The sequence below is a fragment of the Octopus bimaculoides genome, chromosome 10 (genome assembly GCF_001194135.2).
Source record: "Octopus bimaculoides isolate UCB-OBI-ISO-001 chromosome 10, ASM119413v2, whole genome shotgun sequence".
NCBI classification, from domain to species: Eukaryota; Metazoa; Mollusca; class Cephalopoda; order Octopoda; family Octopodidae; genus Octopus; species Octopus bimaculoides.
This window is the reverse complement of record NC_068990.1, coordinates 36,377,230-36,391,863: the sequence shown is the minus strand read 5'-3', so window position 1 is coordinate 36,391,863 and position 14,634 is coordinate 36,377,230. Positions and strand designations below refer to the sequence as shown.

The window sequence follows — 14,634 nt, the reverse complement described above, 5'->3', positions numbered from 1 at the left end:
ATATATATATATATATATATATATATATATATATATATATATATATATATATATATAAATATAAAAAGATGTTAGATAGATAGATAGATAGATAGATAATTAGACAGATAGATAGGTAGACAGACAGACAGACAGATAGATAGACAAACAGACAGACAAACAAGCACAGGCAGGCAGACAGACATATGCGTACATACATACATACATACATACATATATGCATACATGCATACATACATACATATATGCATGCATACATAGCTGGATGGATGGACGGACAGAGGAATGGATGGAGGGATGGATGGATAGACAGACAAACAAACTGAGACAGACATTACAGACTAATGAGAAAATGTGTATGAGAGAGAAATAGACAAATAATTGATGAAAGAGAGATATCATAGACTGATAAGAAACAGAGGGAGAGGGAAAGAGAGAGAGAGAGAGAGAGAGAGAGAGAGAGAGAGAGAGAGAGAGAGAGAAGCAGTGCAAAGTAAGTGTATGTGAGTATCAGAGTATGAACACTTAAGTTTGCAAGTTTATCTGCGTGTGTGCATGTGTATAATTCTGTCAATGTGTATGTGTGATCCTGTCAATGTGTGTGTATGTGTGCATGTGATTCTGTCAATGCATATGTGTGAAGAGAAAGATAGGCATAGAAAGACAGAAAGTATGCTAGAGGTAGAAAGGGATATAAAGAGAAACACAGAGATTGAGATATAGAGGGAGAGAGTGTGGGATGGAAAGAGAGAGAGAGAAATGTAGAGAAAGAGGTCGACTGATAGTGTTGTAAGATAAAGAGATAAATGATGAAACATCTCTACTGAACAAAGACAGCCATAACAATAATAAAAAATATAAAATAACGCAATAACAATTACAACAATCATAACAACAACAACAATATCAACAGTAACAATACTAACAACAATGTGAACAATAACAACAACGATAACAGTGACAACAATAACAACAATAGAAAAAGCTACAATAAATAAAGATAATTGTAACACAATTTCACTTTCGCAGATGCAAACTTATGCACATGCACACACATACAGGCTCACTTATATGCATTTGTATACATATGTGCTTGCATACACACCTAAGCACCTCATACAAGCATATATGAATATATGCATAGACAAGCACATGCATACGCAGATTCATTCACATATGCACGCAAAAAAAAAAGCAAAAACTCCCGCAACCAAATCACCCCAGATTCTGCACATTTATCTCACTCAACTGCAACGTCCATATAATCTTTTCTATTCTAGGCACAAGGCCCGAAAGTTTTGGGGGAAGGGGGCCAGTCGATTAGATTGACCCCAGTATGCAAGTAGTACTTAATTTATCGACCCCGAAAGGATGAAAAGCAAAGTCGACCCCTGTGAAATTTGAACTCAGAACGTAAAGTCAGATGAAATACCGTTAAGCATTTCGCCCTCGGCATGCTAATATTTCTGATTTCTTTATTGCCCACAAGGGGCTAAACATAGAGGGGACAAACAAAGACAGACAAAGGGATTAAGTTGATTACATTGACCTCAGTGCGTAACTGGTACTTAATTTATCGACCATGAAAGGATGAACGGCAAAGTCGACCTCGGTGAAATTTGAACTCGGAACGTAAAGACAGACAAAATGCCTCTAAGCATTTCGCCCTCGGCATGCTAATATTTCTGATTTCTTTATTGCCCACAAGGGGCTAAACATAGAGGGGACAAACAAGGACAGACAAAGGGATTAAGTCGATTACATCGACCCCAGTGCGTAACTGGTACTTAATTTATCGACCCCGAAAGGATGAAAGGCAAAGTCGACCTCAGCGGAATTTGAACTCAGAACATAATGGCAGACGAAATACTGCTAAGCATTTTGCCCAGCATGCTAACGTTTCTGCCAGCTCATCACCTTTACAAGGTCCATACAATAACAAAAACAATCTGAATGACAGTTTCAATAATGATAGCAGCAGCAGCAACAACAACAACAACAACCATAATTACAACAATGATTACAACAACTACAGCAATGAAAATGGTTCTTTACGAAGTACCCCCACTGGGAATTCTTGCACCATTCCTGCCCATTTTGTAGCCATTCCTACGCTGCACACCCTTAATAAATCCACTCAGTTTATTTCCTTTCACCTTTTCAGGTCCACGTCCGTCTGTATATACATGTGCCAAGTATGAAAGCACCTTCAGTTGCTTAAAACTAATAAGTCTGTAAGTCCTGACCATGTTCCTTCCATTACTTTCAAACTTTGGTTCCAAAGCTATCACCTTTACTCACCAATCTCATCACACTCTCCCTCTCAACAGACATGAGTCCTGGTCTTTGGAAACACACTACTGTAAGTCTCATTTTCAAGTAGGTGAACCCCCCCCCCCACCTCTCTCTCTCTCTCTGCCAAATATTGCTCTGCTTTACTGCAACATAATGGAAACAGCCATTAACAATGATGCCCTCTAACACCATAGATTTTTTTTTCCAGCTTAAGAACCACCAGAATGTTTTCCATAAACCAGATCCACTAGTGACCTATCCTCTTCTATTACCACAATGGATACTTGCCTTGGAGAAATTTAACAATAGTAATGTCATGAACTACAACATCAACAAAGCTTTTTACTGTCTGGTAAGCAATCTGCCCATATATAGCCTCTACCCATCTCTTATCTCTTGGATCAGTAGCTACGTATCATATTTCACAACTGTGCATGCAGACCACATGTTTTGTCTCTCATTCTGTCACATTCAAAATGCCATAGGCTTTAATCTCATCCTCTACTTCTTTTCTTCTATACATCAATGACTTCCTTGCCACCAGTTCCAACAATTCCACTCTTAAGCCACTGATATTACTCTTTATTCATCCCATACATTCATCCATATGCAACCTAGACACCTCATGTTAAACCTACACACTGACAACATGAAAAGAGACCTGTAAAGAATTCTCTGATTGGGATATGCCATTCTTGTCTCTTTCAATTGCAAGGAAACAAAAATGCTACTTTTAGCTTGAAAGCGTCATCACACCACATACCAATTGATCATGAGCTGAAAATGTCCAAAGCCCTTAACATCACTCCATTTGTTGAGTCTCAGTATCACAAATGATTTCTCCTGGTTGAGTACATCCTTAACATAGCTAGGAACATATTCAACAACTGACTCTTCTCTTCAGGGACAGAAAATGCCTCAACATTCTGCAGTTATTGAGGGCCACAATATTGTTTTAATCTAACATCTGGAACAGTATTGCTGTTCTACACACAGACATCTGAAACTATGTCCAGTAAAGGACCTCTCGACTGATAAAGCCACTCACAGACACATTCCAGCTCATGGCCTGCAGGTGCACTGTGTCTTCTCTCTCCCATTTCTCCTGCTACTATAATGGTCTCTGTTCTTTGGCACTTAATGGACTCATTCCACCTTCCATCAAGTATTCCCAACCCTTATGCTTCTCCTCCTCTCATCACTCTTGTTGTATTTAGTATCCAAGACCCAACATTAATCACTATACTCAGCCCTTAATTTTCTTCCCAGAAGATCATACCTCTGGAATTTACTCTCTGCCCATATCTTTACTGCAGAGACTAACTTACAAAGGTTTAATAGGAATATGAATGACATCCTGAAGAATTCATTTTCTCCAGATTTAAAAAAAAAATGGAACAGGGCAACAAATTAATACCAGCAGCAACAATAGTAATAATTAAAACAACCAAGGTAACAACTAGAATGATAATAACAACAACAATTATAACAAGAAAAACTACAAAACACTAACAACAGACAATTACAGCAAGAATATCTGATGTAATGAGTGAATGGGGAAGTGTCTATGTGGCTCAGTAGCATTGAACTGGATTAAACAATATGTAATGATTAAAAGGGTAAAAGCCACAATTTTCATCATGGAGGTGAAGCTATCACTACTAGATGTATTAAGAAATATATTTTGAATTTCTACAATATAAATGGCAAATAACATTGCCTCTTGTATTTTCTGAAAAAATATACTACATCGAGTCTACACTAGCTCTGAAAAATATATTTGGAGACACAATAATGTAACAAGCTATTCAACCCATGTCAAGCTACACCATTTCAAATACATAGGAAAAAATGTCCCTGACACGCATATGAACTCCACCCAACCACTTCTCTCTTAGAAAACCAAGAGTGTGAACATAGTCCAGGCGCTAAGCATAGAAAAAGGTGACTCTACAGCTGACATTAATTTCTATTGCAAAAACGCCAATAGGATATTAATATTTGATATAGCAATACTAATTGACTGTAAAGTAGAGCAGAATTTAGGTTAAAAACTTAGGAATTATACAAAGTTAGTTACTGAATGAAAAATATTATGACTGTTGAGGAATGTGTTCAGCATAACAGTTGTGTTTGGTGGTACACAAATATTTCTGTAAAGACTTGACAGATCATCAATAATGTTAGACATAGGCATGTTCCAGCAAATAGCAATACTGGCTTCTGTAAATATTGTTCAGGTATTCTTACTCAGCCATTGTTAACCTTCATTATATTTATATATTTTTTTTTTATGAGAAACTGGATTGTTTTTTGATGATGAAAAGAAAATATTGGTGCATTTCTGTAACTAGGAATATTAAGGAAATAATAATGATAACATTATTTTCTAATTCAGGAACAAGGCCAAGAATTTTGAGGTGAGTGCTTAAAAAATACTATCAATCTCAGTGCTTAACTGGTATTTTAGTTCATCAATCCTCAGTGAATGAAAGACACATTTGATCTAGTACATATTTTCTGAAGTTCTAATGAGACTTTCAATTCATTGCTTTATAAAATAAAAATAATCTATACAATAACAAGGAAAGCAACTTATTAATTACTTGTAATTATGTAACTTTTACTAAGAGAAAGCATTTATTAAAGTCTCTTACAGTCTTATTAAAGAATAATATTCTTAAAATTCCAGTTTTGATATATTTTTATCAAAATGTGGTTTTGAAGTTTCTTTCCATCTAAATGACTAATTTTAATTTGTTGTGATATAGTAGTTTTTAAAAATTTTACACTGCAAGACAACCCTTTTTAACATCTTACTTCCTTCTCCCTCTCACTCTCTCTCTCTTTCCCCCTCTCTCTCCCCATCTCTTCTTTATTAGCGCTTTTTAATTCATTTGTTGAAAACTCTGTTATTCATGTTATTTTAGTTTATATGATGAACAACAATAAAAAAAAAAGTAATTTTTTTTATTTCTGCACATCTATAGTTGTATTTTAACACAGGTTATTAATACTAAAATGTATGAATATATAAGAGGACAGAAAAGAAATGTTATACAGTCACATGTGTTAGAACTAGAAGCTTTTCAATATGAACTTTTGTCCAGTATATCTCCTTACATTTTTATGAAGCCTTTAAAAACAAGCACTTTAAACACCAAAGACCCTGAGTCTACAATTAAAAACAAAAACATATTTATTTAACAGCAAACTGATTTGGAGCAACCACAGTATTTTCTTTTTTCCAGAAGGAATAACATACAAAACAAAATGCATTAATACACCTACACTTTTTATGCAAATGAAACATATTCATTCATAAACCAAAATTTATTCATGCCCAGTTATCATCATCATCATCATTTAACGTCCGCTTTCCATGCTAGCATGGGTTGGACGATTTGACTGAGGACTGGTGAAACCGGATGGCAACACCAGGCTCCAGTCTGATTTGGCAGAGTTTCTACAGCTGGATGCCATTCCTAACGCCAACCACTCAGAGAGTGTAGTGGGTGCTTTTACGTGTCACCCGCACGAACTATCATACTAAACTATATCGATACACTTTAAATGCAACTTCTTCAACTTTAACCATCTAAGCAGGCACTCAAAACTCTTCCACTGAGATTTATACACATTCACCTAACATTTACACACACACACACACACGTTTGCACGCAGAAAACATATTTCAATGCTAACAAGATGCTGCACATTTGGGGAAAGATTTGATAGGGTGTAATCTAAGATATATTAATACACATACACTTTTTATGCAAGTGGAGGCATGTGGTTTTGTGGTAAGGGTATTGGACTCACAATCGTCACTTAGTGGTTAGGGTGTTGGATTCACGACCATAAGATTGCGGTTTCAATCCCTGGACTGGGCGATCTGTTGTGCTCTTGAGCAAAACACTTCCTTTCATGTTTTTCCAGTTCACTAAGCTGTTGAAATGAGTACCACTAGTGGAGATGCATTGCTTAATAGTTAGGGTGTTGGATTCACGACTGTAAGATTGTGGTTTCAACCCCTGGACCGGGCGATCTGTTGTGTTCTTGAGCAAGACACTTCATTTTATGTTGCTCCAGTCCATTCAACTGTAGAAATGAGTTTAGTTTGGAGAGGAATGGGCTCTGCCAGGCTTTCTTGCCATAGATATGCTGCATGACTGCAGTACTCCCAACAACTCCCCAAGGAGTTAAAGGACTTGTCTTGTCAATCTGAAATCGATTTCTTTCTACCACCACCACCACCATGGTAATCTGTAAGTGGTGTCAAGTTACCAGGAAGTAAACTGAATGAAGGTGGAGTGTAATCCAACTGCACAACAGTGACATAATTTGTTGGTATGGCTGTTTGTTATGCTATATATCCGTGTAATCCCTACTGTTTTTGCCACATAAAATGATCACATAAAAGATGGACTACACTGAGTTTGTTTAAAAGGAAGAGATTAAGACTGTGATAAGACAATGAAAGAAATATTTACTGAGCAAATGAATACTATAAGAATAAAGGATGCAAAGGAAAATAAACTTAACTTATCAGAAAAACTATGCATATCAGAGAGCAAATGTGTAAATGTTTAGCAACAAGCAGAAAACTGCCAAGAGGGTGGTCTTTCTGCTAGAAACAACAACAACAACAACAATGATTATAATTTATACTATACAAAAAATGCTGCTTAATAATTAGTTGGAATTATGTAACTTTTATTTAAAGGATGCAATTATTAGTCACCAATTTCTTGAAAATTCTTATAAATTACAATTTCAATATATCTTTTATTAAAATGTAGATTCATATCCAGGTTCTCATGCTGCCAGTCTTGTGGTTTTTTTTTTTTTGGTTTTTTTAACCCGTATAATGGGGAACAAACATATATTCAGAGCTATGTCTGAAAAATTCAGACTATCTTGGTTGTGTCTTCAGTTTTAAAAGAAGATAGTGCTATAAATTTTTACCTTTTTCAAGTGAGAGAATTTCTCATATGTCCTGGAAAGCCAGTTGTCTTGTTAAACATGAGAGAAGAACACTTTCATCATGGTACTGAAAGAGATATATAATCTTTCTCTTTACTACAGAAGATAATCCTGTCCAGGATTAGCACCTGAGGTAAAATAATGCTGTTCAGTTTTACAAGTTTTCCATTTTCTGTTTTTTTTTTGTTTTTTTTTATCTTGTAACTGTGATAGATCTAAAACCTTCATAAGTTCATTTTGTATTGAAGGAAAGTTAGTCACTACACAATTACTATTTGAATAGGTCATAGTATTTGAAATCACATAAGTCATTACTACTATCATTGTTGTTATTACTGTCTTTCTCTTCCAAATGAGTTATTTGAGTATTTGGGATGTTTTTCTTCCAATAATTGTTCACTAAAGCATTCATTTTCATCATCCACTTATACATATAGTTGTGTGTTTTCATTTTGTATAGTTTTTTTGCTGTCATTGAAATGTTTAGACTTGTTACATAATTGTGCAGAGTAGTCATTTTGGATGTAAAAATGTAATGAGAGCAAATAAAATTTTAAAGTTTGGGAAACAAATCTCTGTCTTCTTTATATTATCTACTCACTTTGTACCGACATAGCTCTTCTTTAAACAACAGCAATTATGGTTCGTTTTATAAGCATTCCAGTGAAAAATTCCTTTGGTAATACTTAGTACTTAGTTGTATCATGTTTCAAAGACATTTTCACGCTGCAAGAATCAATAATAGTAATAATAATAATCATCATTGTCGTTTAATGTCCGCCTTCCATGCTAGCATAGGCTGGACGATTTGACTGAGGACTGGCGAACCAGATGGTTACACCAGGTTCCAATCTGATTTGGCAGAGTTTCTACAGCTGGATGCTCTTCCTAACACCAACCACTCTGAGAGTGTAGCGGGTGCTTTTACGTGCCACCGGCACGAAGGCCAGTCAGGCAGTACTGGCAATGGCCACACTCAAAATGGTGTATTTTACATGCCACCTGCACAGGAACCAGTCCAGCAGCACTGGCAATGACCTCGCTCAAGTGTTTTTTTTTTTTTTTTCATGTGCCACCAGCACAAGTGCCAGTAAGGTGATGCTGGTAATGATCACGCTCAAATGGTGCTATTTACATGCCACTGGCACGGAAGGTAGACAGCTGCTCTGGCAATGATCATGCTCGGACGGTGCTCTTAGCATTTATTATTATTTCAAATTTTTGCCACATGGAAAGCTTGATGGAGGTGGGGATGAGTCGATTACATCCACCCCAGTGTTCAACTGGTATTTATTTTACTGACCTCAAAAGGATGAAAGGTAAAGTTGACCTTGGCAGAATTTGAACTCAGAACAAAGTGACGGGCAAAACACCACTAAGCATTTATGTCCAGCATGCTAATGATTCTGCCAGCTGACTGCTGACATAATTATCACTACAGCAGGATTAATATGAAAAAGGTAAGACAAAATAATAATAATAATGTTGATGCTTTCAAATTTTGGCACAAGGCCAGCAATTTCAGGGGAAGGGTAAGTCAATTACATCTACTCTGGTGCTCAACTTATTTTATTGACCCCAAAAGGATAAAGGATGAAAGGCAAAGTCGACCTCTGCAGAATTTGAACACAGTCAAAATACTGTTAAGCATTTTACCTGAGGTATTAATGACTCTGCCTGCTTGCTGCCTTAGTAATAATAATGATAATAATAATAATAATAATAAATGCTCTGATGTAGTACCAGACAGTAGTAAATGCTTTGATGCTGTACCAGGCAGTAGTTCTCATGGCTTCTGATCTTAACTGATTGGAAGTGTTACCATGTTGAAACTTCGTCTTCATGTAAAAGATGGTCTACAGCAAATACTCTGCTCCACACCACAGATTTGCTTTTCAGTTGTATGAGCATGTCCCTTGGTGGCTGATGATATGTGTAACTTTGATCATGAGCGGAAGCAGTGGGGCAGCATCATAACCTTATGTTGAGAGGAATTCTTTAAAGTCTAAATAATTCCCTCCTAGTATCATGCATGTTTTGTTCAATATCCTCAAGCAACCCTTATTCAGGGATCTTTTGAGTGGGATGGGCTACTCAACCTGAATAAAATTCTAACTGGGTCCCACCTGCAAGGCCATCTGCTGTTTACCTTGATGCGAGATCACCATGTTGCACACAAATGGTTGTGATGCATGTGCCTGGTGTACCCTTATAAGACGGGTAATCATGATGGGTATACTAGGCTTTGTATATTTTACCCCAGTGTCATTTTGATGGCATGCACTGTTCTCTTACTCAATAATAATAATAGAGCTAAAAGTGCAGTGAACACATAAACTCAAGAGTAATATGAAGACTAGGGTATTTTATAATTTTTAGAGGATAATGATACAAATTAACAATCATACCATCACAAGATGACTGTCCCATACCGTATTACTGGTTTGTTACTGATGGTGCAGAGTAAAAACAGGAAGATCTAGTCAGAATGCATTCTGAGTGAATTATGGTACATCCATAGCACCATTCAATGTATGCTTCTGGTACACCTTACCTTAATAGTGATAACAACAACACTATATGCCACAAAGACAGCAACGTATGCAGCAATGGCAATAACTAATAAGTAGTAGTTGTAGTAGCAGCAGCAGCAACTACAACAACAACAGTATCACTACAAAGGCAAGTTAAATAACAGCTACAGCAATATCTCAAGGAAATCCACTGACTTCAATGAAATAAACAATAACAACAACAACAGTAGTAGTAGTAGTAGTAGTAGTAGTAGTAGTAGTAGTAGTAGCAGTAGCAGCTGCAGCAGTAGTAGCAGTGGTAATATTTCAGCAATAACAAATGACAGCAACAATAACAAGAATTGTAATAAAAACAAAACAAATATATTCTTACAAAAGACATGAGAAGATATATATATATATATATATATATATATATATATATATATAAATAGATAAATAGATAGATAGATAGATGTGTGTATATATATGTATGTATATATGTATGTATGTGTTGTGTGTGTGAATTCTCTGTCTTGCTTACACACCAACACACACACACTGACTTAAAGGTGAAAGAGAGATAGAAAACAAGAACTCATATCAATAAATAAATAAAGATATAAAACAAAAAAAAGCAACAAAACATTGATAAATAAATATAAAATATAACAAGAAAAAGTTACAGAAAATGAATATAAAACAATACAAAGTAATATAAAATAACAAAAAAAAAAGAAAGAAATCAGTGTTCTGAGATATTTGTTATAAAGAGTAATAAAGCAATATGATATGGATGCTGGCTTATAATGAATGCTTATTTATCACCCACCACCTCGGAAGATAGATAGGGAAGGTTTTGGCAGTAGAATTGCAGAGAATTGGTAAATTTTTATAGCAAATATCCTGCTTGCTGTTATTGTTTATTCTGCATTAACAAATTTGCTGACATTTGATGGAGGAATTTGGCCGAAAGTCACCAGAACTTTGTCAAGATTTACTGGGCTTTCGTGACTGCGTATTTATGTAGGCACAAATAGATGTGTATGTTTGTTTATGTATGTGCTCAAGTATGTGTGCATGTGTTTGTGTGTGTGTGAATAGTTTTATTATTTATGCCTGCATGTGTGTGTGTGTATACACACACACACACATATACATATATATATATATATATACATGTATGTATATATATATATATATATATACATACATGTATATATATATACATATATACATAAATATATATGTATGCATATATATATACATATAGGTGCAGGAGTGGCTGTGGTAAGTACTAGGCTTACAAAGTCTTGGGGTCGATTTTCTCGACTAAAGGCAGTGCTCCAGCATGGCTGCAGTCAAATGACTGAAACAAGTAAAAGAGTAAAGATTTTATATATATATATATATATATATATATATATATATACGCGACGGGCTTCTTTCAGTTTCTGTCTACCAAATCCATTCACAAGCCTTTGATCAACCTGAAGCTATAGTAGAAGACACTTGCCCAATAGGACTGAACCCGGAACCACATGGTTGGGAAGCAAGCTTCTTGCTACGCAGTCACTCCTGTCTCTCTCTCTCTCTATATATATATATATATGTATATATATATATATATATATATATATATATATATATGTGTATATATACGCACATATATATGAAGATATAATTTGAATAAATGCATATACATATATATAAATATATATACATATATATATATATATATATATATATGAAAACCGATAAATATGTACACTCACAGATAAATAGTTGTATGTATATGTTTTTGTCACATGTATATTCATATGAATGTGCGTGTGATTTTGTGTCTATGTGTATGTGTACATGTATCAGGTGGTGGGTCTATGTTTGTAATAAATGTCCAGTATATGAGGTGGATCTTCCCTTTTCTCATGCTCCTCCCACAACTATTCGTTCTGTACAAGGAGTGGTGGGGGCCTTTGTTGTCATTAAGCACATACCCTCAGGAACTAAAGTTAAAGCATTCACTAATATAATAATAGCAAATCAGGCAACAATCACAACTTAACCAATAAAAATGATGGTGACAATGTCAAAAGTTATGGTGGTGGTGGCCGTGGTGGTAATGAGGAAGAAGAGGAAAAACGATGATGTTGATGGCAACAATAGCAAAGACAAATGAAGATGATGATCATCATCTTCATGAGCACTGGTTTGTTAATGTTTAGTAGAACACCTAATTAGCTGTGGGGTTGGGTACTCTGAAAGAATATTTGGTTGGCAGAAAGCAACCACTCTATCTAACAACTAAGATCTTCTTCTTCAGGATGAAGGGCAAAATACATGATGTCTACATATGAAGTGGGATGTTGCATGGTAGCTAGGAATATATTCCTCAATAACCAGTTTTTCACAACTATTCATCCACCCCCACCCTAGTAATTTGCAGTTTCCATTTCAACAGTTGCAGTAACATATCTACCTGCAACATGGCATACCATGTTTCATTGAAGCACTCTCCCAACTTGGCTAAAAATGAACATGATATCAGCAAACTAGGACAGCCAAGAGTCTAAGAAATTACAGAACCTCCTAAAGTAGAAATACAAATTCTGGACAGGACATGATAAGTTTAGTGTCGGGGAGAAGCCGTTTATATAGAGATCAAATCATCATCGTTTAACGTCCGCTTTCCATGCTAGCATGGGTTATTAGCAATTTGCAAACTTTCCTGCAACTAGGTTGTAAAAATGTCCAACCAGCTGCACATTTAAGAACTGATGTAGGATAACAACATCATCAATAATTTGTTTAAATGAAATGGTCTTATCAGATCTCTGAAAACTACAAGAAACACAGGTGGGTGTGTAAAACAGCAATATTAGCTTGTAAAAGCATATTGGCAATGTCATCAAAACAGAGTTTACAGTAACTACCGCATAAGAACCACTAATTTCGCCAAAACCTCCAGGTTTCTAAATTCACCAAAACCTCCAGGTGACCCACAGTATTATCTAAATCTTAAAGAGTATACATCCATCATACTTTTGCATAATTTTGATCCAGTATGCTTGTAAAATGCAATTAAACTGGCTCTTAAAACACTTATATTTCATATTATTGAGGTTACTGCACTTTCTGGATGTGGCATAAAAGATGTTTAACAAAATGATTAATTTAACAAATATGAATATGTCTGATGGAAAATAAGAGTAGCTTGTTTGTTTTAAGTTCATCGTTTGTTTTACTGTTAATAGTCAGAAGTGGAACACATCTGCTCCAAGAAAACAAAATAACGAAATGAAGTTGGGAAAAAAGAAATTAATGTTGTAGCCTGATTCTGTTATAGAATGTTGTGCTTATCTTAGTAATTTCATTGGACATATTGTGCGATTGATTGTACATGAAAGATATATATATATAAAGAGAGAGAGAGAGAGGTGGTATGAGTGAATAAGAATGAGTGTTCCCGGCCATGGTTGATTTATTAGCAATTTACAAACTCTTTTTTGCAGTTAGTAGCAGTTTGATCATTAGTTGTTTCAGAATGCTCATGCTAACCAATCAAGTTGTTGAAAGCAACTGACATTGAACTTAACATATGACGGTATCTCTCCTTCCTGTATCTGTCTGTCCTGCTGTCTCTGACATCTGCTTTCTACCCTTTTTATAAGCTACATTTTGCTTAATTAAAGCTTGACTTATTTTCAATCAATAGTTTTGGGATTCATCAGGAATTTTGCTGACACCAATCAAAGAATTTGATGTGTAGTTGTTGAGTATCATTGGTCGAGTTTTTTTCATGAGGTCAGAACTCAATATAAAAGACCCTGCAACATTGTTTATTAAAACAATTCTAATTTAAAAAAGAATCCAGGTTCAAATTGTGGTAGATACCTGCTGTAGATATATATTCTGAGAATTCTGGTTATTCCTATCAAATTCAAGAAATTCCAAACTGTGATATATTTAACAGGTAAGGGCATCAGGAAGGACATCAGGACTTAAAGATTGACTTATTTTTAATCAATAGTTTTGGGATTCATCAAAAATTTTACTGACACCAATCAAAGAGTTTGAATGTCATTGGTCAGGTTTTTTCATGAGGTCAGCACTCAATGTCTCCTTGATTGTATTGAGAACGATGAAAACTTTTTGAAAGTTTTGTGTAGGCCTCTGAGCTGGTATCGCTAGGCTTTTGTCAAAATTTCATGCAGATTCTCCGCTCAACTTGGTCGTGGTCAATGCGACGGTCACACATTACACACGTTACTTCCAAGCATTGCTGTAAACAATGGAAGTGAGCTAGAATGTTAAAACTTAGTGCATATGCACAGCAGAGTGTTCAAGGACAATTTGTACCAAGTGGCTTTACTATATGTGTTTTAGTTTCGTTACTAGGGCAACAGTCCGGATATTTATTGATCAGACCATGTCTATATGTGATGGATTCTCCCATCGAAGACGACATATGAGTGTTCATCTTTTGCCGAATTACCAGCACAAATGATTTGTTTATAGTGATTAGATGTTTGTACTGCACACTAGCTCACTCTCTCTCCGTCAGATCAACATTATGTGAACAGGTGTATGATGTACCACGTGTCAGGTGCTGAAGTAATCACAGAACAATGTGAAGTGAAGTGTTTTTCTCAAGAACACAACGCACCACATGGTCTATGAATTGAAATCACGATCGCAAGGCTGTGAGTGCAAAACCCCATCTACTAAGCCATGTACCCCCACGTGTGTGTGTGCATGTACTTCTGTATATATGCATGTGTCTACGTTTGTGTGTATATATACATATATATATATATATATATATATATATATATATATA

General features: G+C 35.5%; 1 long non-coding RNA gene across 1 annotated transcript in view; it reads left to right on the top strand.

The window, feature by feature from the left end:
* The window catches only part of LOC128248893 (uncharacterized), a 122,949-nt gene that overhangs the window by 107,133 nt on the left and 1,182 nt on the right, over positions 1-14,634 (top strand). Inside the window, exon 3 of the long non-coding RNA XR_008265040.1 lies at positions 4,694-4,715. This is a non-coding gene — a long non-coding RNA (uncharacterized LOC128248893). The remainder of the gene's footprint in view (positions 1-4,693; positions 4,716-14,634) is intronic.